This window comes from Arachis hypogaea, chromosome 19 (assembly GCF_003086295.3).
Source record: "Arachis hypogaea cultivar Tifrunner chromosome 19, arahy.Tifrunner.gnm2.J5K5, whole genome shotgun sequence".
NCBI classification, from domain to species: domain Eukaryota; kingdom Viridiplantae; phylum Streptophyta; class Magnoliopsida; order Fabales; family Fabaceae; genus Arachis; species Arachis hypogaea.
This window is the reverse complement of record NC_092054.1, coordinates 98,401,506-98,426,349: the sequence shown is the minus strand read 5'-3', so window position 1 is coordinate 98,426,349 and position 24,844 is coordinate 98,401,506. Positions and strand designations below refer to the sequence as shown.

Sequence of the window (24,844 nt, the reverse complement as noted above, 5' to 3'; positions counted from 1 at the left end):
TTAAAAAATTTTCTATGTTATTTTTTTTGCACAATTTAAAACTCTCTTTTCTCTTCCTCCTTTTTTACATTCTCATAATTCTTGTTTCACTCTCTTAATAAAATCTTATGTCACAGTTAAAAAATTTCGATGTCAAAATTGAGAAACTATGTGTCACAATTAAAAAACTTTTCGAGTGAAAAAATGTGTAAAAACACGTGCTGGTATTTTAGCCGGGAGTACCAGCTTAAGTCTGCCTAGTACTGCGTATGAGAAAAATAAAACTGCTGAATTACTCAAGAAAATATTTATAATAGAAAATCGAACACTTATTTTAAAGTTTTGGTCCAAAATTAGGCCAATGAACTAAAACAAGTGAACCGAACCCATGTTAGGCCCAAGTCTAAGACTTACAAAGCCTTAAACCTAACCAAGTTCAACACATTTTAACATTTGAGAGAGGGAGAGCCATAAACCCCAATTTTGTGGTTTATCTTGTGTTGAATTTAGTAGATTTTATCAACTTATCTCACATTTATTCAATGAAATAGCATGGTTTTGTGAATTTTTCCTAATTTGCACTTAAGAATAAAAACATGCTTTTTAGACCTTTAAATTGCTATATTTAATTCACTTTGATTCCACTCGATGCTTTGATATACTTGTTTAGTGATTTCAGGCTTAGAAGGCAAGAATTGGATAAAAGAAGTGAAGAAAAACATGCAAGATGGAGAATACATGAAGAAATAAGGATTTGGTAGAAACCTTGGTTACGTGTACGCGTGACACTTGCCGCATGACCTCATTAAAGGAACATGTTGGGGACGATTTCTGAGCTCAAGGAGGCTCAGATCCAACTCATTTCTGAGGTATTTGAGGCCAAAATCAATAAGGATGAAGGAGGTAGCAATTAGATTAGGTTAGAAACATGTTTTAGGGTAGTTTTCTAGAGAGAGAAGCTTCCTCTTTTCTCTAGAATTAGGGTTCTTAATTTAAGATTCTCTTTAATTTCACTCTTTAATTCTTGTTTTAGTCTAGTTTCATTTATATTTTCATGTTCTATTGTATTAATTTTCTTAGTTCTTCTTGTTAATTTCTCATTTAAGTTACTTTTTAGTTTATGAACACTCTTGTTAATTTCAATTTTCTTTAATGCAATTTGATGTTTTATGTTTCTTTGATGTTTGTTTGAGTTATTGTTGTTATTTTTTTGCATTTGGTAGTAATAGATTTTATTATTTTTGCAATTTAATATGCTTTTCTTTCTATGTACACCAAGTGTTTGATAAAATGCTTGACTTAGGCTTAGAGTAGGTTTTTGAGCATTCTTGGCTCGAAAATAGAAGCTTAGTAGTCTTGAGTCATTAATACCCAATTTGGATTGGTGATCTAGGATTGTTAGTTAATCTTGTTTCCATTAATGCTAATCTTTTGCTAATTCAATTAGTAAGTGGATTAGGACTTATGGATTGAGATTAACTAGTCTTATTTGATTTTCTCTCGATGTTGGAGATAACGAAATAGGATTATCTCTTGATAATTATTGCATTATAATTAATGACTAGGATAGAAAACCTTGATTCTCAATCCTTGCCATGAATGCCTCTTTAGCATTTGTTCTCTTTAGTTGTTTGCTTTATTTTCTTGTCATTTAAATTTCTTGCCATTTAATATTCTTACTTCTTTATCATCAACCCACCTTTGTGAAACTCATAACCAATAATTGAGTACTCGATTGTAATTCCTAGGGAGAACGACCCGGGAGTAATACTCTTGGTTATTTTTATTGGGTTGAACTTGTGACAACCAAAATTAAACTTTGATTGAGGGTTGTTTGTTGGTTTTGATCTATACTTCAACAGAATTATTGTGTGAAAATTCCGAACCAACGATAAACCCAGCATCAGAGAGCACGTTGAGAGGAAGAGAGAAAAGAAGAAGACAAACCCTAACTTCCTTGATCTTCAATCCCTCATAATGTTCTCTCCGGAGCTCTGATCGCCGCATCGTTTGCGGCCACGCAAAGCCTGTTAAAGAACGGATGCTTGACGGTTTAGAATTCAGAATAAATTCCCGTTGCAAGTATAGTTTCTAAACCAAGCAATCATCCTTTCTTACAAACGTTTTAGTTGTCACAAGCAACAAACCCAATAAAATTTATAAACCGAAGTATTCAAACCTCGGGTCATCTTCTCAAGGAATTGCAGGGAGGTGTTCTTATTATTAGTTAAGGAAAACAGTGTTTTTGGGTTTTGAAAGGTTTGAATAAGGAAAATAAGTTGCAGGGATTAATAAATCAATATCTAATAAAACTCTTGGCAAGGTATGAAAATTCAGAAGTCCTATCCTAGTTACTCTTATGAGAATTGAGTTCAATCCCACTTAGTTAACCTTTACAAAAGCAAGGAAAAGTCAAGTGAACTAATTAGTTAGATCCCCAAGTCCTAGCCAACTCCTAAAGAAATACTAGAGTTAGTGGGATTCAATTCAATTAGAGAAATTAATTAACAATCACGATAAGTTTGATAACTCAAGAACCTCCAGTTAATCAATTAAAGCCAAGAATATAAAAAAAGCTAAATAAGAATCATAAATCTGAAATACCTCAATTTATATCAAATAAAGAAAATCCTAACATGAATGGTTCATAAGCCAATTTGGCAACATAAGTAATTAAATAAAAGCATTAAAGTATCTGAAAGTAAAAGAGAAATATAAAGTAAAAGGAATATTGAACCTGAGAGGAAGTTGAAATAATAAGGAATCCTAATTCTTTTAAGAGGAATCCTAATCCTAAAACCTAAGAGAGAGGAGGGAACCTCTCTCTCTAAAAACTACATCTAAATTATGAAAAGTGAATGATGATTGAATCTCTATGAATGGATGTATTCCCCCACTTTATAACCTCTAATCTGTGTTTTCTGGTCTTGGATCTGGGCCAAAAGGGCTTCAGAAGTCGCTGGGGGCGTTTTCTGCAGTTTCTGGTGCGTGGCGTCTGTCACGCGTCTGCGTAGTTCACGCGGTCGCGTCATCTGGGAGTTTTTCTTATCACGCGTTCGCTTCGCTTACGTGTATGCATCATTTGTGTTCTGCTCAAGGCACGCGTCTGCGTCAGTCACGCGTCCGCGTCGCTGCCTTTTCGTACTGGGCACGTGGCCGCTTCGTCCATGTGTTCGCGTCATTGCCCTTTTCTTCAAAACTCCATTTTTGTGCTTTCCTTCTATTTTTGTATGTTTTCTTTCCATCCTTTAAGTCATTCCTGCCCTATAAAGCCTGAAAGCACTCAACACACAAATCACGGCATTGAATGGTAATAAAGGATGATTAATTTTAATTCTAAAGCATAGGAAACATGTTTTTCACATATATCACTCAATAAGGAAGGAAAAGTAAAACCATGCAAATTACATGAATAAGTGGGTGAAGGATTGAATAAATCACTTAATTTGAGCACAAAATACATCATAAAATATGGGTTTATCACCTGTCTCCTCCTTTACATTTCTATCCAAAAATTTCAGTAAGAATCTCCCTCACCAAAATCCAGTTTCATTTTTCCCATGAGAATCATATTTTTGGATTGTGTGTTCATGGAACTTGGTGATTCTTGTGTTTAGAGGAAGCTCTAGTTTGAGTTCTAGCTAGGTTTCATTACCAATTTCAGTGGATAAAGATAAGAGCCACTTTTTCCATGTGTTCATGAAATTTTATGAAGCCCTAGTGATTGAATATTGTGTATGTTATGTGAAAATAGTGTAGATTGGTATTAGAGGCATTAAGTTGATAATTGATAGTGCTTGAGCTTGGTGGAGGTGAACTTGGAGCCTAAACTTGGTGAAATTCAAGAATTAAGGGTTTAATCTTGGCTTCCTAGAGGTATGGTTTAAGTTTCACTTAAATACCATGTAATGTGATATGAAATTTGAGGCTAGATGACCCTAGAAATAAGCTTGAATTGTGTGATTAGATGGAATTGTTATGTTAAAATTGATACATTGTTGAAATTGATTTTGGTTGGTGATTGTGCATTGATAAATTTTGAGTTATGTTGATGAATTTTGGGCCGAAGGCCGTGAAAGGTAAGCTTGGTAAGTTGATGAAATGCATTGAATGTTTATGCATAAAATTGAGGTGTGAAAATGATGATCTAGAGTTGTAATGTGTAAATTAAGTAGGCCTGAACTTGGTTGATAGTAAAGGAGTGAATTGGGATAGTTGGGAGGTATTTGATGTTTGAATTTTTCGTATAGTTTAGAATTTCACAAATAAAAGCTCGTTGCAAGTATAGTTCTAAACCAACAAAGAATCCTCACATGCAAAAATATTGGTTGTCTCACAAGGAATTGCAATAGAGTGAATGATTATTGGCTATGAAGGTGCAAGGGAGTTTGATTTTATATTTTGGCAAGAAAATAAATGACAAGAAAGTAAATGATAAGAACTAATAAAATAAAGGAAAAGAACTCTTGGTTAAGACATGGAAAATTGAGATCACCATCCTTGTCTACAAACCAAATATTGACAATTATGAGGGACCAACCCATTAAATCTACTTCTAAAGCTTTAAGTACATTTAATGTCTACTCCTAAGCTTGAAGTACGTCAAATAGGCTTGATCAACATCAATCCATACGTCCTAACCTAACTACTAATTGACTTAGTAGTAGGCTAGAGTCAATGGTTATCAAATTGACCACTAAGGGTTCTCAAATCACCAATCCAATGAGACCCAATGACTCAAGATCACTCAATTCCTTTAGCCTAGGCCAAGAGTAAAGAGAACTACTCAAAAACTAGAGGAAACATTCTATCGAACACCTAGTGTGCAATCAAAGTAAACATCACAAAATGCAAGAATTAAAAGAGCTCATAACCAACATAAGCAAGAAATCAATAATAGCAACCAAGATCGACATAAAAGAACATGGAAACTTAAAATTGCATTAAAAGAAATCAAGCTCCAACAATGATTCATCAACATAAAAGATAGCATGAAAATAGAAATTAACAAAAGCACCAAGAAGAATTGAAGTATTAGAATAAGGAATTGTAGAGAAAACAAGATGAAATCAAGTAATCAAATCTAGATTTAAGAAAAATTAACCTAATCCTAACCTAATTCTAGAGAGAAGAGGGAGCTTCTCTCTCTAGAAAACTAACTAAAGGCTCATCATGACTAACTAAGTGCTCCCCCTTGCTCAATCTTCAATTCTGCATCAAATACCCTCAGAAACGAGTTGGAATTGGACCTGGCCAGCTCATAAATTGCCCCCAGCGATTTCACTTTAAGTGGGTCACGTGCGAAGATCGACGCGTACGCGTCGCCATGCAACTTCACTTCCACGCGCGCGTCTGCGGCGCGTGCGCGTCCATTGATGTACTCCCAATCCTTGTTTCCTCATGCATTCTCCACTTTGCATGCTTTTCTCTTCACTTCTTCCATCCAATACTTGCCTTATGAGCCTGAAATCACTCAACAACCTATCAAGGCATCGAATGGAATTAAAGTGAATTAAAATCACCAATTTAAAGGGCCTAAAAAGCATGTTTTTACACTTAAGCACAAATTAAGGGAGAGTTACAAACCCATGCTATTTCATTGAATAAATGTGGGAAAAGGTGATGAAATTCCCTAAAATAAATATAAGATAAATCACAAAATTGGGGTTTATCAAGCCTCCAACACTTAAACTAAGCATGTCCTCATGCTAAAATCAAGAAAGAGACAAAGGGTATTAACATTTATTCAATGTAAACTACCTAAATGTAACCTCTAAATGTAACTATCTATATGAATGTAATCACTTAGTTAAAACAACTCAACTTCCAAGAAAACATATGTAGGCATAAGGGCTAGAGCAATAGGAATCAATCCAAACCAAACCAAACCCACAATTGCATTGAATTATCAAAAAGATTTACAAACTTGCATGAAGAAGAATGATCATAATGAAACCATATAATTGAGCGATCGAACCCTCACCAGATGTGTATCCGCTCTAATCACTCAAGTGTTTAGGGGTTGATTCACTCAATTCTTTCCTAATCATGCTTTCCAAGATTTGTTCTTCATCTAACAATCAACAATCATTCAATGCATGCATACAATCATCATGAGGACTTTTCATAAGGTTGTAATGGGGTTAGGGTCACGGTAGGGTCATATATGGTTAAGTGGACTAAAATTTGAATCTTTGATTAACCTAGACTTCCCACCTAACCTATATAATAACCTATATAATTAATTGCTAACCTAACTACCCATTCTTCACTTTTCATATACACATGCATTTTTTCTTCATTTTACAACACTTATGTATTGATTTTATTGAACTTTACTTTGGGGCATTTTGTCCCATTATTTATTATTTTTCTTCTTTTTCTTTCTTTTCATTTTTTTTTTAACTATACACAAGAACATCAATGCCTAAGGTTAATACATTTAATCTATACATGAGCATGTACCCAATTCCCAAATATAGAAATATAAAACACCCTTTTATCCCAACCAATGTTCCCAATTCTCCCCAATCTTGAATAATAAACACTCTCACTAGCCTAAGCTAATCAAAGATCCAAACAAGAGACTTTTATTTTTTTTCGCTTTAGGCTTGTAATGTGCTAAAATAAATAACAATTGGGTTAAGTATAGGCTCGAAATTGGCTAACAATGGAGAGTAGAAGGTAGGCTATTTGGGTAAGTGAGCTAATGAAACAATGGCCTCAATCATATAAGTGCATGTATACAAGGGATGATGGACATATAGAATTAAATAAATCAAGGATCACAATCATAGAAAGAGAACAATTACACACAAGAAGGAAAATAAGTGGTTATAAGATGTAACCACACCATTAGGCTCAAATCTCATAAGCTTGTGTTCTTAGCTCAAAACATGATTCACAAAATATATAATTCAAGCAAGTTCCACAAAAATTTTTCTCAATCAAATGGGATGGTCCCCTATAGATAAATTCTTTGGAAAATTTTATCATTTTGACTAAGCTTATTGATGTAACGTTGTGATTGAGAATTTTTTTTTTAAAAAAATTTCTTAGTTTACCCCTTTTTTCAATCAAAACAAATTTCATATACAAAAAGGGTCAACTAGGTTTTAACAATCCAAAATATTTTTCTAATCACAACCAAAAGGCTAAAACAAACAAAAAAACTATGTAAAGAAGATCTACTAAAACTATGAAATGTATCCAATCTAAGGTGCAAAATGCAACAACTAGAATATAAGTATCCGTAATACTAGTATATATAATAATCCTAAAAAAATGCAAAATAAAGCAAAATAATATAAACTAGGAGATAAATGTCCGGAGATGTTCACCCAAAATTGCTATCCACCGACAGTGACGACGGTGACCTCCCCACACTTAAAATGAAGCATCGTCCTCGATGCTACTGCTCAGGCTCAGAATGGGAGGGGGGGGGGTCAACAGTTGAATTTGGCGGCTGGGGCTGAGGCTGTGGCTACTCAGGGGGCTGCTGAGCCTCTGGGATGGCCTGTGTCTGTAAAGGTGCCTCTATCTGAGCTGGCTCCTCCTCCTCGGATGCGGAAGAGTCGGGAAGAGGGGGTAACTCAACACCGAGTGCCATAAACATCTGATCCACTCTGTCCAGGCGTCGCATGATGCGGTGCTCACTATGCTCCATGAAGCGGATCAGATGCTGTACTAAGAGATACGCCGGCTGGGGTGTTGGTGATGGTGGTGCAATGGATGCTGCTGGTGTAGACGGTTCCGCTGCAGCTGATGAAAAAGAAGGTCCGGCTGCTGCTGCTTTGGCTCTAGACCGGCGCCAGGATGGGAGCTTCTCGTTCACCCATGTCCCCACGGAATGAACTCCTCCTTCCTGGGGACGGGAGGGGGTGGTGATACGTCATCTGCTAGCCAGGGGAGTCTGGCCAGCTGAACCATCCGAGTGACCAATGTCGGAAATGGGAGTGTGCCATGAATGTGTGTCCGCTACATAAACCTCCTGATCAGCTGGGGGAAATACACCTCCTTCCCCTCTATGATGCAACTAATCAGGACGAGCATAGCTACCGGAATCTCGGTAAAGTGGGTGGTCGGCATGACGTAATGGGCAAAGATCTGCTGCCACGTCCTAGCCTCCCTACTCAGATGAACAAAATGCACCCCCTTGGGTTTCTTGTTATTAGAATCCATCACCCAAGGGGCATCCGGAGTGGCAACTATCTCCCTCAAAGCATCATAGTCGAATGTCATACAATGCAACTCCACCTCAGCCAGCTAAAATGCATCTTTCTCATTGGTCTTAGGCCTACAGCGGAGTGCATCCTCAATGGTAGCCTCTGTGATCAGTATCTGCTGGCCTTGCAGGTAAACGAAATCAAGGTTATGTCTGAAAAGATTGCAGTAGAATTCCTGAACCCATGATGTGTTCACTCTGCCTAGCTCCCTGTCAATAAAGGCTAGGCCCAACCCCTCAATCCGGGCCTCAATGGACTGTCTCAGGTCGGTGGGGATGGCTAGCTTCTTTTCAATGTTCAAGTTCTTCCCCACATAGTTCGGGAAGCAGAGCTCACAGTATAGGTTAGGAAACTTATCTATGTCAGTGGCAGGCAGCTGCTAATCAGCTTTCTCCTCTTCATTGAGAGGGTTCTTAGCATAGTCATAGAAAGGAGAAAGAGTAAAGGCTTGAGGTTTCTTCCTCTTTCTTGAAGTGACCTTGGCTTTCCCTCTGTCGGCCATTGATGAGCGGATAATTTATACCCATTTTGGCATTATTTTTACATAGTTTTTAGTATGTTTTAATTACTTTTTATTATATTTTTATTAGTTTTTATTCAAAAATTATATTTTTGAACTTTACTATGAGTTTGTGTATTTTTCTGTGATTTTAGGTATTTTCTGGCTGAAATTGAGGGACCTGAGCAAAAATCTGATTCAGAAGCTGAAAAAGGACTGCAGATGCTGTTGGATTCTGACCTCCCTGCACTTGAAGTGGATTTTCTGGAGCTAAAAAAGCCCAATCCACGTGCTCTCAATTGCGTTGGAAAGTAGACATCCTGGGCTTTCCACAAATATATAATAGTTCATACTTTGCTCGAGATTTGATGGCCCAAACTGGCGTCCAAAGCCAGCCTAAAACATCTTGGCGTAAAACGCCCAAACTGGCACCAAAGCTGGCGTTTAACTCCAAGAACAGGCTATGCACGAAAAAGCTTCAATGCTCAACCCAAGCATACACCAAGTGGGCCCCGTAAGTGGATTTCTGCACTATCAGCACTTAGTTACTCATTTTCTGTAACCCTAGGTTACCAGTTTAATATAAAAACCACTTTTAGAGATTTATTTTACGTCTTTGACCAGTTTTTTATCTTTTGATCACTTTACCATCTTTAGACCATTGTACACGTTTGGAGGCTGGCCTCACGACCATGCCTAGACCTTTTTCACTTATGTATTTTCTACGGTGGAGTTTCTACACTCCATAGATTAAGGTGTCGAGCTCTGCTGTTCTTCATGAATTAATGCAAGTACTATTGTTTTTCTATTCAATCATGCCTACTTCTTCTCCAAGATATACTCTCATTCTTAATTCAGTTAATTCAGAATGAAGGGGTGACCCGTGACAATCACCCAATCTTCATTACTCGCTTAGCTAAGATCGCGTGCCTGACAACCACAAAGCGGTCTACATGATGTTCAATGTACTCATTGGACGATAGCTGGAGTATATTCTCTTGTATATCTAATACACGGACCGAGTCCGTGAGATTAGTATCTTCGTGGTATAGGCTAGAATTGTTGGCAGCCATTCCTGGGATCCGGAAAGTCTAAACCTTGTCTGTGGTATTCCGAGTAGGATCCAGGAAGGAATGACTGTGACGAGTTTCAAACCTGCGAATGTTGGGCGCAAGTGACAGTGTGCAAAAGGATCAATGGATCCTATTCCGACGCTAGCGGGAACCAACAGATGATTAGTCATGCGGTAGCTGTTCCTGGTATTTTTCATCCGAGACGAGAAATCCGACAGTTGATTAGCCGTGCAGAAACCGTAGAGGACCATTTTCACTGAGAGGATCTTACAGCTTGCCATGGAAGGAAGTAACGCATGGTTGGAAGAAGGCAATAGGAAAGCAGAGGTTCAGAAGCAACAAAGCATCTACAGACGCTTATCTGAAATTCCCACCAATGAATTACATAAGTAGCTTATTCTTATTTTCTATTTTATTTATCTTTTAATTATCAAAACCTTATAACCATTTGAATCCGCCTGACTGAGATTTACAAGGATGACCATAGCTTGCTTCAAGCCGACAATCTCCGTGGAATCGACCCTTACTCACGTAAGGTTTATTACTTGGACGACCCAGTGCACTTGCTGGTAAGTTACACGGAGTTGTGAAGAAAAGTGTGGGATCACGATTTGGTGTACCAAGTTTTTGGCACCGTTGACGGGGATTGTTCGAGTTTGGACAACTGACGGTTCATCTTGTTGCTCAGATTAGGTAATTTTATTTTATTTTATTTTATTTTTGAAAAAAAAAATTCAAAAAAAAAATTTATATTTTGTTCTTCAGAATTTTCAAGAATGAATTCTAGAGTTTCAGATGATATGTGAAGCCTGGCTGGCTGCTAAGCTATGTCTAATCTTTTGGACCGAGGCTTTCACATAAAGCTTGGCTGGCTATTAAGCCATGTCTAAATTTTTGGACCGAAGCTTTAGACTAACATTGCATGATTCCTGGAATTCTTATTAAAAATTTTGAATCTCTTTATTTTCTTTTCCAAAATAATTTTCGAAAAATAAAAAAATAATAAAATCATAAAAATAAAAAATATCTTGTGTTTCTTGTTTGAGTCTTGTGTCAAATTTTAAGTTTAGTGTCAATTGCATTTTTTATTTTTGAAAATTCATGCATGGTGTTCCTCATTGATCTTCAAATTGTTCTTAATGATTTTCTTTGTTTAATCTTGTGATTTTCTTGTTTTGTGTCTTTTCTTGTTTTTCATATGCATTTTCTAATTCATAGTGTCTATAGTTTAAAAATTTTTAAGTTTGGTGTCTTGCATGTTTTTCTTTTCTTAAAAATTTTCAAAAATATGTTCTTGATGTTCATCATGATCTTCAAAGTGTTCTTGGTGTTCATCTTGACATTCAAAGTGTTCTTGCATGTATTGTTTGTTTTGATCTTGAATTTTTATGTTTTGCATCATTTAGTTGTTTTTCTCTCTCCTCATTAAAAATTCAAAAATAAAAAAATATCTTTTCCTTTTTCTTCACATAAATTTCAAAATTTTGAGTTGATTTGGTCAAAATTTTTTTAAAATTTAGTTGTTTCTTATTAGTTAAGTCAAAATTTCAATTTAAAAATTTTATCTTTTCAAATCTTTTTCAAAAATCAAATCTTTTTCATTTTTCTTCTTAATATTTTCGAAAATTTTAAAATTGATTTTTAAAATCTTTTTCTTATTTTTATTTCATATTTCGAAATTAATGCTAACAATTAATGTTTTGAGTAAAAAATTTTCAAGTTGTTACTTGCCTATTAAGAAAGGATCAATCTTTAAATTCTAGAATCATATCTTTTAGTTTCTTGTTAGTCAAGTAATTAACTTTAATTTCAAAAATCAAATCTTTTTAATTTCCTTTTCAAATCTTTTTCAAAATAAATTTCAATCATATCTTTCAATCATATCTTTTTCAAAACTTAATTTCAAAATCTTTTTCTAACTTCTTATCTTTTCAAAATTGATTTTCAAATCTTTCTCAATTAACTATTTGAGTTTTTGTTTGCTTTACTATTTCTTATCTTTTTCAAAACTACTTAACTACTTTTCTCTCTCTCTATTCTTCTACTCACATAAAGTAATCTCTATACTGTGACATAGAGAATTTTTATTCTTTTCTGTTCTCTTCTTTTTCATATGAGCAAGAGCAAGGATAAGAATATTCTTGTTGAAGCTGATCCAGAACCTAAAGGACTCTAAAGAGGAATCTAAGAGAAGCTAAAGCACAACACTCTGGAGAGGACCTGACAGAAATTTTCGAAAAAGAAGAAGACATGGCCGAACCCAATAACAATGGTGGAGATGCAAGGAAGATGCTTGGTGACTTTACTGCGCCCACTTCTGACTTCTATGGAAGAAGCATATCAATTCCTGCAATTGGAGCAAACAACTTTGAGCTTAAGCCTCAATTAGTTTCTCTAATGCAGCAGAATTGCAAGTTTCATGGACTTCCATTGGAAGATCCTCATCAGTTCTTAGCTGAATTCTTGCAAATATGTGACACTGTTAAGACCAATGGGGTTAATCCTGAGGTCTACAGACTTATGATTTTCCCCTTTGCTGTAAGAGACAAAGCTAGGATATGGTTGGACTCACAACCTAAAGAAAGCCTGAACTCTTGGAAAAAAGTTGGTCAATGCTTTCTTGGCCAAATTCTTTCCCCCTCAAAAGTTGAGCAAGCTTAGGGTGGAAATCCAAACCTTCAGACAGAAGGAAGGTGAATCCCTCTATGAAGCTTGAGAAAGATACAAGCAATTGATCAGAAGGTGTCCTTCTGACATGCTTTCAGAATGGAGCATCTTATGTATATTCTATGATGGTCTGTCTGAATTGTCCAAGATGTCATTGGATCACTCTGCTGGAGGATCTCTTCATCTGAAGAAGACGCCTGCAGAAGTCCATGAACTCATTGAGATGGTTGCAAATAATCAGTTCATGTACACTTCTGAAAGAAATCCTGTGAATAATGGGACAACTCAGAAGAAAGGAGTTCTTGAGATTGATACTCTGAATGCCATATTGGCTCAGAACAAAATATTGACTCAGCAAGTCAATATAATTTTTCAGAGTCTGACTGGAATGCAAGCTGCATCCGGTAGTGCTAAAGAAGCCTCCTCTGAAGGAGAAGCTTATGACCCTGAGAATCCTGCAATGGAAAAGGTGAATTACATGGGAGAAACCTATGAAAACACCTATAATCCTTCATGGAGAAATCATCCAAATTTCTCATGGAAGGATCAACAGAAGCCTAATCAAGGCTTCAATAATAATAATGGTGGAAGAAATAGGTTTGGCAATAGCAAGCCTTTTCCATAATCTTTTGAGCAACAGACAGAGAATTCTAAGCAGAGCCACTCTGACTTAGCAACCATAGTCTCTGATCTAAGTAAGACCACTCTCAGTTTCATGACTGAAACAAGGTCCTCCATTAGAAATTTGGAGGCACAAGTGGGTCAGCTGATTAAAAGAGTTACTGAAATCCCTCTTAGTACTCTCCCAAGCAATATAGAAGAGAATCCAAAGAGAGAGTGCAAGGCCATCAATATACCCAACACGGCCGAATGCACAGAGGGGGGAGAGGCAGTGATTTCCAATGAGGAAGAACTCAATGGATGTCCACTGACCCCTAAGGAGTTCCCCATTGAGGAACCAAAGGAATCTGAGGCTCATATAGAGACCATAGAGATTCCACTGAACTTACTGTTGCCATTCATGAGCTCTGATGAGTATTCTTCCTCTGAAGAGGATGAAGATATTATTGAAGAGCAAGTTGCTCAGTATCTAGGAGCAATCATGAAGATGAATGCCAAGTTATTTGGTAATGAGACTTGGGAGGATGAACCTCCATTGCTCATCAATGAACCAAATACCTTGGTTCAACAGAAATTACCTCAAAAGAAACCGGATCCCAGAAAGTTCTTAATTCCTTGCATAATAGGCACCATGACCTTTAAGAAGGATTTGTGTGACCTTGGGTCAAGTATAAACCTTATGCCACTCTCTGTAATGGAGAAACTAGGGATATTTGAGGTACAAGCTGCAAGAATCTCACTAGAGATGGCAGATAATTCAAGGAAACAGGCTTATGGACTTGTAGAGGATGTCTTAGTGAAGGTTGAAGGCTTTTACATCCCTGCTGATTTCATAATCCTAGACACTGGGAAGGATGAAGATGAATCCGTCATCCTTGGAAGACCCTTCCTTGCCACAGCAAGAGCTGTGATTGATGTGGACAGAGGAGAGTTAGTCCTGCAATTGAATGAGGACTACCTTGTGTTTAAAGCTCAAGGATCTTCTTCTGTAACCATGGAGAGGAAGCATGAAAAGCTTCTCTCAATACAGACTCAAACAGAGCCCCCACACTCAACTTCTAAGTTTGGTGTTGGGAGGCCAACATCAAGCTCTGAGTCTCTGTGAAGCTCTCTAAGAGCTCACTGTCAAGCTATTGACTTTAAAGAAGCGCTTGTTGGGAGGCAACCCAATGATATTTAATTATATTTATTTATTTTCCATTGTTATTTTATGTTTTCTTTAGGTTGATGATCATGTGAAGTCACAAAAACAAATGAAAAATAAAAAACAGAATGAAAAACAGCATAAAAAATATCACACCCTGGAGGACAGGCTTATTGCTGGCATTATTTTTACATAGTTTTTAGTATGTTTTAATTATTTTTATTATATTTTTATTAGTTTTTATTCAAAAATCATATTTTTGGACTTTACTATGAGTTTGTGTATTTTTCTGTGATTTCAGGTATTTTTTGGCTGAAATTGAGGGACCTGAGCAAAAATCTGATTCAGAGGCTGAAAAAGGACTGCAGATGCTGTTGGATTCTGACCTGTCTGCACTCGAAGTGAATTTTCTGGAGCTACAGAAGCCCAATCGGTACTCTCTTAATTGCGTTAAAAAGTAGACATCTTGGGCTTTCCAGAAATATATAATAGTCCATACTTTGTTCGAGATTTGATGGCTCAAACTGGCATCCAAAGCCAGCCTAAAATATCTTGGCGTAAAACACCCAAACTGGCACCAGAATTAGAGTTAAACGCCCAAACTGGCACCAAAGCTGGCGTTTAACTCCAGGAACAGCCTATGCACGAAAAAGCTTCAATGCTCAGCCCAAGCACACACCAAGTGGGCCCTGGAAGTGGATTTCTGCACTATCTGCACTTAGTTACTCATTTTCTGTAACCCTAGGTTACTAGTTTAGTATAAAAACCACTTTTAGAGATTTATTTTACGTCTTTGACCAGTTTTTCATCCTTTGATCACTTTACCATCTTTAGACCATTGTACACATTTGGAGGCTAGCCTCACGACCATGCCTAGACCTTTTTCACTTATGTATTTTCTACGGTGGAGTTTCTACACCCCATAGATTAAGGTGTGGAGCTCTGCTGTTCTTCATGAATTAATGCAAGTACTATTGTTTTTCTATTCAATCACGCCTACTTCTCCAAGATATACTCTCGTTCTTAATTCAGTTAAGTCAGAATGAAGGGGTGACCCGTGACAATCACCCAATCTTCGTTACGTGCTTAGCCAAGATCGCGTGCCTGACAACCACAAAGCGGTCTACATGATGTTCAACGTAGTCATTGGACGATAGATAGAGTATATTCTCTTGGATATGTAATACACAGACCGAGTCCATGAGATTAGTATCAAAGTGGTATAGGCTAGAATTATTGGCAGCCATTTCTGGGATCTGGAAAGTCTAAACCTTGTCTGTGGTATTCCGAGTAGGATCCGGGAAGGAATGACTGTGACGAGCTTCAAACCTGTGAATGTTGGGCACAGGTGATAGTGTGAAGAAGGATCAATGGATCCTATTCCGACACTAGTAGGAACCGACAGATGATTAGCCATGCGGTAGCTGTACCTGGTATTTTTCATCCGAGACGAGAAATCCGACAGTTGATTAGCCGTGCAGAAACTGTAGAGGACCATTTTCACTGAGAGGATCTTACAACTTGCCATGGAAGGAAATAACACATGGTTGGAAGAAGGCAATAGGAAAGCAGAGGTTCAGAAGCAACAAAGCATCTCCGGACGCTTATCTGAAATTCCCACAAATGAATTACCTAAGTAGCTTATTCTTATTTTCTGTTTTATTTATCTTTTAATTATCAAAACCTTATAACCATTTGAATCTGCCTGACTGAGATTTTCAAGGATGACCATAGCTTGCTTCAAGTCGACAATCTCCGTGGGATCGACCCTTACTCACGTAAGGTTTATTACTTGGACGACCCAGTGCACTTGCTGGTAAGTTACACGGAGTTGTGAAGAAAAGTGTAGGATCACAATTCCGTGTACCAAGTTTTTGACTCAGCTTTGCTAAAATTGAGTCTTCTATTATTATTTTTGGTTAAAAATTTTAAAACCCTTATTTTTTTTCTAATTTATTTTCGAAAATTTTAAAAAAAAAACCCAATAACTTCATAATTTAGTCTTCTGTTTGAGTTTAGTTTTATGTTTTAAGTTTGGTGTCAATTGCATGATTTTATTTTTCTTTCAATTTTTCTAATTATATGTTCCTAGTTCTTTCTTAATCTTCAAGTTGTTCCTGTTTATTTTCCTTGTTTGATCTTTAGTTTTTCTTGTTTTGTGTCTTTTCTTGTTTTTCTTGTGCATTTTCAAATTATTAGTGTCCAAAATATAAAAATTTTTAAGTTTGGTGTCCTTTGTGTTTCTATTTTCTTAAAAATTTTTAAAATTTGTTCTTGGTGTTCATCTTGACATTCAAAGTTTTCCTGTTTGCTATTTCCATTTGCTGTAAAAAGATCAAGCTAAGAGGTGGTTAAATAACCAACCCACAGCAAGTATAAAAACATGGAAATAGTTATCAAAAAAATTTTTGAATCAATATTTCCCTCCAAAAAGGATGACACAGCTAAGGCTGGACATTCAAGGCTTTAAAAAAGAGGATAATGAATCCCTTTATAATGCCTGGGAGAGGTACAGAGGGATGCTAAGGAAATGTCCCTCTGAAATATTTTCAGAATGAGTGCAGTTGGATATCTTTTACTATGGTCTTACAGAAAAGGACCAAATATCTCTAGACCACTCAGCTGGTGGATCTATACATATGAGAAAGACAATTGAAGAGGCTCAAGAGCTCATTGATACAGTTTCTAGAAATCAATATATATACTTAAGTAGTGGGTCCTCCATGAAAGAATAAGCTAAAGCAGCATCCACTAAACTTAGTCCTCGAGAACAAGTTGCTGAACTCAACCAGCAATTGATTATTATAACAAAATAGTTTGCAGAATTCAAAGAGATACTCCAAGACACTAAAGATGCTAACCAGAATATGGAAGCACAATTGGATCAGACAAGACAGCAGCTATCTAAACAGATAACAAAAGAATGCCAAGCTGTTCAATTAAGAAGTGGGAAGATATTGAATGTCTCAACTCAAAGTAGCAGAAAGCCAAGAAAGGAACAACTGACAGAGGATGACCAACCCACTGCCCAAAATCTCTCTGAGGACAGTAAGAGCCCAGAGAGGAATGATTCTGGCGTTCAAACGCCAGAAAAGGGAAAGAAAGTGGCGTTAAACGCCCAAGGGATGGCCAATTCTGGTGTCCAAATGCCAGAAAAGGGTGGCAATCTGGCGTTAAACGCCCATGCAGCACCCAATTCTGGCGTTCAAACGCCAATAAGGGATCAGACACCTGCAAGTGCTGATAACAACCCCCTTAAGCAAGCTTCTCCAACCCCTTCTGTAGGAAATAAACCTGCAGCAACTAAGGTTGAAGAATATAAAGCCAAGATGCCTTATCCTCAGAAACTCTGCCAAGCGGAACAGGATAAACAATTTGCCCGCGTTGCAGACTATCTTAGGACTCTTGAAATAAAGATTCTGTTTGCAGAGGCACTTGAGCAAATACCCTCTTATGCTAAGTTCATGAAAGAGATCTTAAGTCATAAGAAGGATTGGAGAGAAACTGAAAAAGTTTACCTCACTGAAGAATGCAGTGCAGTCATTCTGAAAAGCTTACCAGAGAAGCTTAAAGACCCCGGAAGCTTTATGATACCATGCACATTAGGGGGTGCCTGTACCAAGACATCTTTTTTGTGATCTTGGGGCAAGTATCAATCTAATACCTGCATCCACTATCAAAAATCTTGGTTTGACTGATGAGGTTAAACCAACCCAGATATGCCTCCAACTTGCTGATGGCTCCATTAAGATTCCATCAGGCATAATTGAGGACATGATTGTCAAGGTTGGGCTATTTGCCTTTCCCACTGACTTTGTAGTGCTAGAGATAGAAGAGCACAAGAGTGCAACTCTCATTCTAGGAAGACCTTTCCTAGCAACTGGACGAACCCTCATTGATGTCCAAAAAGGGGAGATAACCCTGAGAGTCAATGAGGATGAGTCCAAGTTGAATGCTGTCAAAGCTGTGCAGCATCCAGACACACCAAAAGACTGCCTGAGCGCTGACATCATTGACTCTCTGGTAGAAGAGGTCAATATGACTGAGAATCTCGAATCAGAGCTAGAGAACATTTTTAAAGATGTTTAGCCTGATCTGGAGGAATAAGAGAAAACAGAAGAACCTCTGAAAACTCCTCAGGAAGAGGAGAAGCCTCCTAAACCCGAGCTCAAGCCACTACCACCATCTCTGAAATATGCATTTCTGGGAAAAGATGACGCTTTTCCAGTAATCATAAGCTCTACCTTAGAGCCACAGGAAGAGAAAGCACTAATTCAGGTGCTAAGAACACACAAGACAACTCTTGGGTGGTCCATAAGTGATCTTAAGGGCATTAGCCCAGCTAGATGCATGCACAAGATCCTACTAGAAGATGATGCCAAGCCAGTAGTGCAACCACAGAGGCGGCTGAATCCAGCCATGAAGGAGGTGGTGCAGAAAGAGGTCACTAAGTTACTAGAGGCTAGGATTATTTATCCTATTTCTGATAGCTACTGGGTGAGCCCTGTCCAAGTTGTCCCCAAGAAGGGAGGCATGGCAGTGGTTCATAATAAAAAAAAGAACTGGTTCCTACAAGAATAGTTACTGGGTGGCGTATGTGTATTGACTACAAAAGACTCAATACAGCCACCAGAAAGGATCATTTTCCTTTACCATTCATAGACCAGATGCTAGAGACTAGTAGGTCATGAATACTACTATTTTTTGGATGGCTATTTAGGTTACAACCAAATTACAGTAGATCCTCAGGACCAAGAGAAAATAGCATTCACATGTCCTTCTGGAGTATTTGCCTACAGAAGAATGCCATTTGGTCTGTGCAATGCACCTGTAACCTTTCAGAGGTGTATGCTCTCTATCTTCTCTGATATGGTAGAGAATTTTCTAGAAGTCTTCATGGATGACTTCTCAGTATTCGGAGACTCATTCAGGTCCTGTCTTGACCATCTAGCACTTGTTTTGAAAAGGTGCCAAGAGACTAACCTGGTCTTAAACTGGAAAAATGTCACTTTATGGTGACTGAAGGAATTGTCCTTGGGCACAAAATTTCAAACAAGGGAATAGAGGTGGATCAAGCTAAGGTAGAGGTAATTGAAAAATTACCACCACCTGCCAATGTTAAGGCAATCAGAAGCTTTCTGGGGCATGCAGGATTCTATAGGAGGTTCATAAAGAATTTTTCAAAAATTGCAAAACCTTTAAGCAATCTGCTAGCTGCTGACACGCCATTTATGTTTGACACAGAGTGTCTACAGGCATTTGAAACTCTGAAAGCTAAGCTGGTCACAGTACCAGTCATTTTTAGACCAGACTGGACATTACCATTTGAACTAATGTGTGATGCCAGTGACCACGCCATTGGTGCAGTATTGGGACAGAGGCATAACAAGCTTCTGCACGTCATTTACTATGCTAGCCATGTTCTGAATGATGCACAGAAGAATTACACAACCACAGAAAAGTAGTTGCTTACAGTGGGTTATGCCATTAACAAGTTTAGATCTTATTTAGTGGGATCAAAAGTGATTGTGTACACTGATCATGCTGCTCTAAAATATCTCCTCACAAAGCAAGATTCAAAATCCAGACTCATGAGATGGGTGTTGCTTCTGCAAGAGTTTGATATAGAAATAAGAGACAGAAAAGGGACAGAGAACCAGGTAGCAGATCACCTGTCCCGGATAGAACGAGTAGCAGGGGCGTCCCTCCCTCCTACTGAGATCTCTAAAACCTTTCTGGATGAGCAACTCTTTGCCATTCAGGAATTACCATAGTTTGCAGACATTGCAAACTATAAAGCTGTGAGATTCATACCCAAAGAGTACAGTAAGCAACAAATAAAAAAGTTAATTTCTGATGCAAAATACTACTTGTGGGATGAACCATATCTCTTTAAGAGGTGTGCAGACGGAGTAATCTAAAGACGTGTGCCTAGAGAAGAGGCACAGAAGATCCTATGGCACTGCCATGGATCACAGTATGGAGGACACTTTGGAGGTTAGCGAACAACCACAAAAGTTCTCCAATGTGGTTTCTACTGGCCTACTCTCTATAGAGACTCCCAAGAGTTTGTACGTAACTGTAACAGTTACCAGAGAGCTGGTAATCTGCCTTATGGTTATGCCATGCCTCAATAAGGGATCTTAGAGATTGAGTTATTTGATATATAGGGTATTGACTTCATGGGGCCTTTCCCCCATCATACTCAAACACTTATATTATGGTGGAAGTAGACTACGTATCTAAGTAGGTAGAGGCAATTGCAACACCCACTAATGATACTAAAATAGTGATGAAGTTCCTCCAGAAGCATATCTTCAGCAGGTTTGGTGTCCCTAGGATACTAATCAGTGATGGAGGCACTCATTTCTGCAATAAACAGCTTGACTCTGCTCTGGTACGATATGAAATTAACCATAAAGTGGTAACTCCATATCATCGACAGACAAATGGGCAGGCTGAAGTCTCGAATAGAGAACTAAAATGAATCCTGGAACGGACTGTAAGTACCCGTAGAAGGGATTGGACAAGAAGTCTGGATGATGCTCTGTGGGCATACAGAACAACATTCAAGACTCCTATAGGGACCTCTCCATACCAACTTGTGTATGGAAAAGCCTGTCATCTGCCAGTAGAACTGGAACACAAGGCCTATTGGGCAACCGGGTTCCTAAACCTTGATGCTAAGATAGCTGGAGAGAAAAGATTACTCCAGTTGAATGAGCTAGAGGAGTTTAGACTCAATGCTTTTGAAAATGCTAAAATCTATAAAGAAAAATAAAAAAGATGGCATGAGAAAACGCTGTCATCTAGAGTCTTTGAGCCAGGACAGAAGGTCCTGTTGTTTAACTCTAGGCTCAGATTGTTCCCTAGGAACTTGAAATCCTGGTGGAGGGAACCATATGTGATCACAAGTGTGTCACCATATGGTTATGTAGAGCTTCAAGATATTGATTCTGACATAAAGATATTGATTCAAACATTATCTTAAAGGCAATGTTGAGCAAGAATGCTCAAAGTTGAGACTAAATTAAAAAGCTCAGAAAAGTCCAGCTAAAGACAGTAAAGAAGCGCTTACTGGGAGTCAACCCAGCCATTATCAAATCAATTTAGACGTTTATAATAGTTATATAAGTTTATTTAATTTTGTTAATTATGTTTGTTAATGCTTATTAGTGAAAAAGTCAAGGAAATGAAGGTTCAGAACATAAAACAGAAGAATCACAGAGAAAAAGAGCTCACTGGTGTCAAAACGCCAGTAAGGAGGCAAATTGGGTGTTAAACGCCAGTAAAGATATCATTCTGGGCGTTAAACGCCAGCATGGGCAGCATTCTGGGCGTTTAACACCAGAAACAGCAGCTTCCTGGGCGTTCAGAAAAACGCCCAGTGGGAAAGGATTTCTAGCGTTTAACGCCAGCCAGGGTATCTGGCTGGGCGTTAAACACCCAAAATGGCCACCAGATGGGCGTTAAACGCCAGAATGGCTATCATTCTGAGCGTTTAGCGCCAGAACAACTAGGGGAGAGTTAATTTTGTTTCAAATTCAATTTTTTTCAATTTTTCATGTTTTAAATCAAAATTCTCTGCATCCAAACATTACAAACATTCATTTTTTAAATTCCATTCACAAAAATTTATAAACTTATAAATTCTTCTTGATTCTCTTTCAATTCTTTTCAATTCATTTTCAAAACCTCATTCATATTTCCAATTTCTTAAATGCGTATCATCTTTTATTTCTTAAATGCATAAACAAAAATTCAGATTTAACTTCATCAAATCTTTTTCATATCTTTTAATTTTGAAAACAATCTTCTCTTTTTCCTATCATGTTTATCTTTTATCAATCATACCTTTCAAAGCATATCTTTTTCTAAAATTTCGAAACCCACTCCCTCCCTCCCCTTTATTCATACATTTGGCCATCACCTCTCCTCCCTCATTCGAATCCTTCTCTCCATCTATTCATCTTCTTTCTTTACTTTTGCTTGAGAACAAGCAAACCTCTAAGTTTGGTGTAATTTTCCGTGATCACTGACTAAGATCATGGCTCCAAAAGGAAAACAAACCACTACAAGAGGCAAGAAAGAAAACAATCCAAAACCACAATGGATGCATGAGAGGTTCTACACCAAAGAACATGCAGATCATTACCTCAAAATTGTGTGTAAAAGATTAGTGATCCCGGAAGTCAAGTTCGATCTGAAAGAAGACGAATATCTGGAGATCCAAGAGCAGATTCGAAACAGAGGCTGGGAAATCCTGGCTAATCCTGAGATAAATTTGGGAAGAAACATGATCCAGGAATTCTATGCAAATCTGTGGCTAACAGATAAGCAAAGAATGGAGGGAACTGCCTTCCATACTTTTTGAACCATGGTCAGAGGGAAGATCATCTACTTCCATCTTGACAAAGTGAGAGAAGTCCTCAAACTTCCTCAACTACAGGATGATCTAGAATCCTTTAATAGGAGAATGGCTAAAGATAAAAAGTTAGATCAAGTTCTAGAAGACATATGCCTCCGTGGAACCAAGTGGATAACCACTTCAAAAGGTATCCCAAACCAACTGAAGAGAGGTGACCTCAAGCCAGTTGCTAGGGGCTGGCTGGATTTCATTGGGAGATCTATACTACCCACCAGTAACCGCTCTGAAGTCACTGTCAAAAGAGCAGTGATGATCCATTGTTTTATGCTGGGAAAAGAAGTGGAGGTTCATTGATAAACCCATATTTTTATGATGTATTTTGTGCTCAATTTAAGTGATTTATTCAATCCCTCACCCACTTATTCATGTAAATTGCATGGTTTTACTTTCCCCTCCTTATTACGTGATATATGTGAAAAACATGTTTCCTATGCTTTAAAAATATTAATTTTAATTACCCTTTATTACCATTCGATGCCGTGATTTGTGTGTTAAGTATTTTCAGATCTCCTAAGGCAGGAATGGCTTAGAGGATAGAAAGGAAACATAAAAAAATGGAAGGAAAGCACAAAAATGGAGTTTTGAAGAAAAAGGGCAGTGACGCGAACGCATGGACGACGCGGCCGCGTGCTTAGCGCAAAAAGGCAGCGACGCAAACGAGTGACTGACGCGGACGCATGCCTTGAGCAGAACGCAATTGACGCGTACGCGTGACCGAAGCGAACGCGTGACAAGGAAAACTCCCAGATGACGCGACCGCGTGATCCACACGGACGCGTGACAGACGCCACGTGCAGAAACTGCAGAAAACTTCCCCCAGCGAATTCTGAAACCCTTTTGGCCCAGATCCAAGTCCAGAAAACACAGATTAGAGGTTATAAAGTGGGAGAATGCATCCATTCAAAGGAGGTCTTCCATTATTCACTTTTCATAGTTTTAGATGTAGTTTTTAGAGAGAGAGGTTCTCTCCTCTCTCTTACGATTAGGATTTCTCTCAATTTTAGGACTGCTTATCTTCATTACAGGTTCAATGTTCCTTTAATTTAACTTCTACTATACTTTTATTTGTTATAGCTTACTAGTTTATTCTATTTTTCTTGTTGATTCTCTTTTTAGCCAAATCGGCTTATGAACTCTTCATGTTAGATTATAATTTCTATTTAATGCAATTTGAGGTATTTCAGAATTATGATTGCTTTCCTTTATTTATATAAATAATTTAGATTTTTCCATTTTGGCTTTGGTTGATTAATTGGTAAATCTTGAGTTGTCAAACTCATCGTGATTGATAATTGTTATTTTTGCTAATTGAATTGAATTCTACTAACCCTAGTCCTTTCTTAAGAATTGACTAGGACTTGAGGATCACTCTGAGATTTAGTTGTTAAAAGTAAAAGAACATGAAATAAATACTTGTTTTGCAGTAATGGAGAACAGGTTGAGGTTTTGGAGATGCTCCATCTTCTGAATCTCTGCTTTCCTACTGTCTTCTTCTTCAAGCACGCAAGGCTTCTTCCATGGCAAGCTGTATGTTGGGTTTCACCGTTGTCAATGGCTACCTCCCGTCCTCTCAGTGAAAATGTTCAACGCGCTCTATCACAGCACGGCTAATCATCTGTCGGTTCTCAATCATGTCGGAATAGAATCCAATGATTCTTTTGCGTCTGTCACTAATGCCCAACACTCGCGAGTTTGAAGCTCGTCACAGTCATTCAATCCTTGAATCCTACTCAGAATACCACAGACAAGGTTTAGACCTTCCGGATTCTCAAGAATGGCCGCCAATGGATTCTAGCTTATACCACGAGGATTCTGATTAAGGAATCCAAGAGATACACACTCAATCGAAGGTAGAACGGAGGTGGTTGTCAGGCACACGTTCATAGGTGAGAATGGTAATGAGAGTCATGGATCATCACATTCATCAGGTTGAAGAACAAGTGGTATCTTGGAATAGAACAAGCATGATTGAATGGGAAAAATAGTAGTAATTGCATTAATCCATCAAGACACAACAGAGCTCCTCACCCCCAACCATGGGGTTTAGAGACTCATGCCGTAGAAGATACAAAATGAAACATGTAATGTGTCTTGAGGTAAAGATGCAATAGCAAAAAGGTCTTATTTATAGAGAACTAGTAGCCTAGGGTTTACAGAAACGAGTAAATGACGTAAATATCCACTTCTGGGCCCACTTGATGTGTGCTT

At 37.8% G+C, this 24,844-nt stretch overlaps 1 non-coding gene across 1 annotated transcript; it reads right to left on the bottom strand.

Annotated features, from left to right (window-relative positions):
• Positions 1-12,429: 12,429 nt before the first annotated feature.
• LOC112781564 (small nucleolar RNA R71) lies at positions 12,430-12,537 on the bottom strand. Its single transcript, XR_003192335.1, has one exon. It is a non-coding gene; the product is annotated as a small nucleolar RNA R71 (small nucleolar RNA).
• Positions 12,538-24,844: the final 12,307 nt, after the last annotated feature.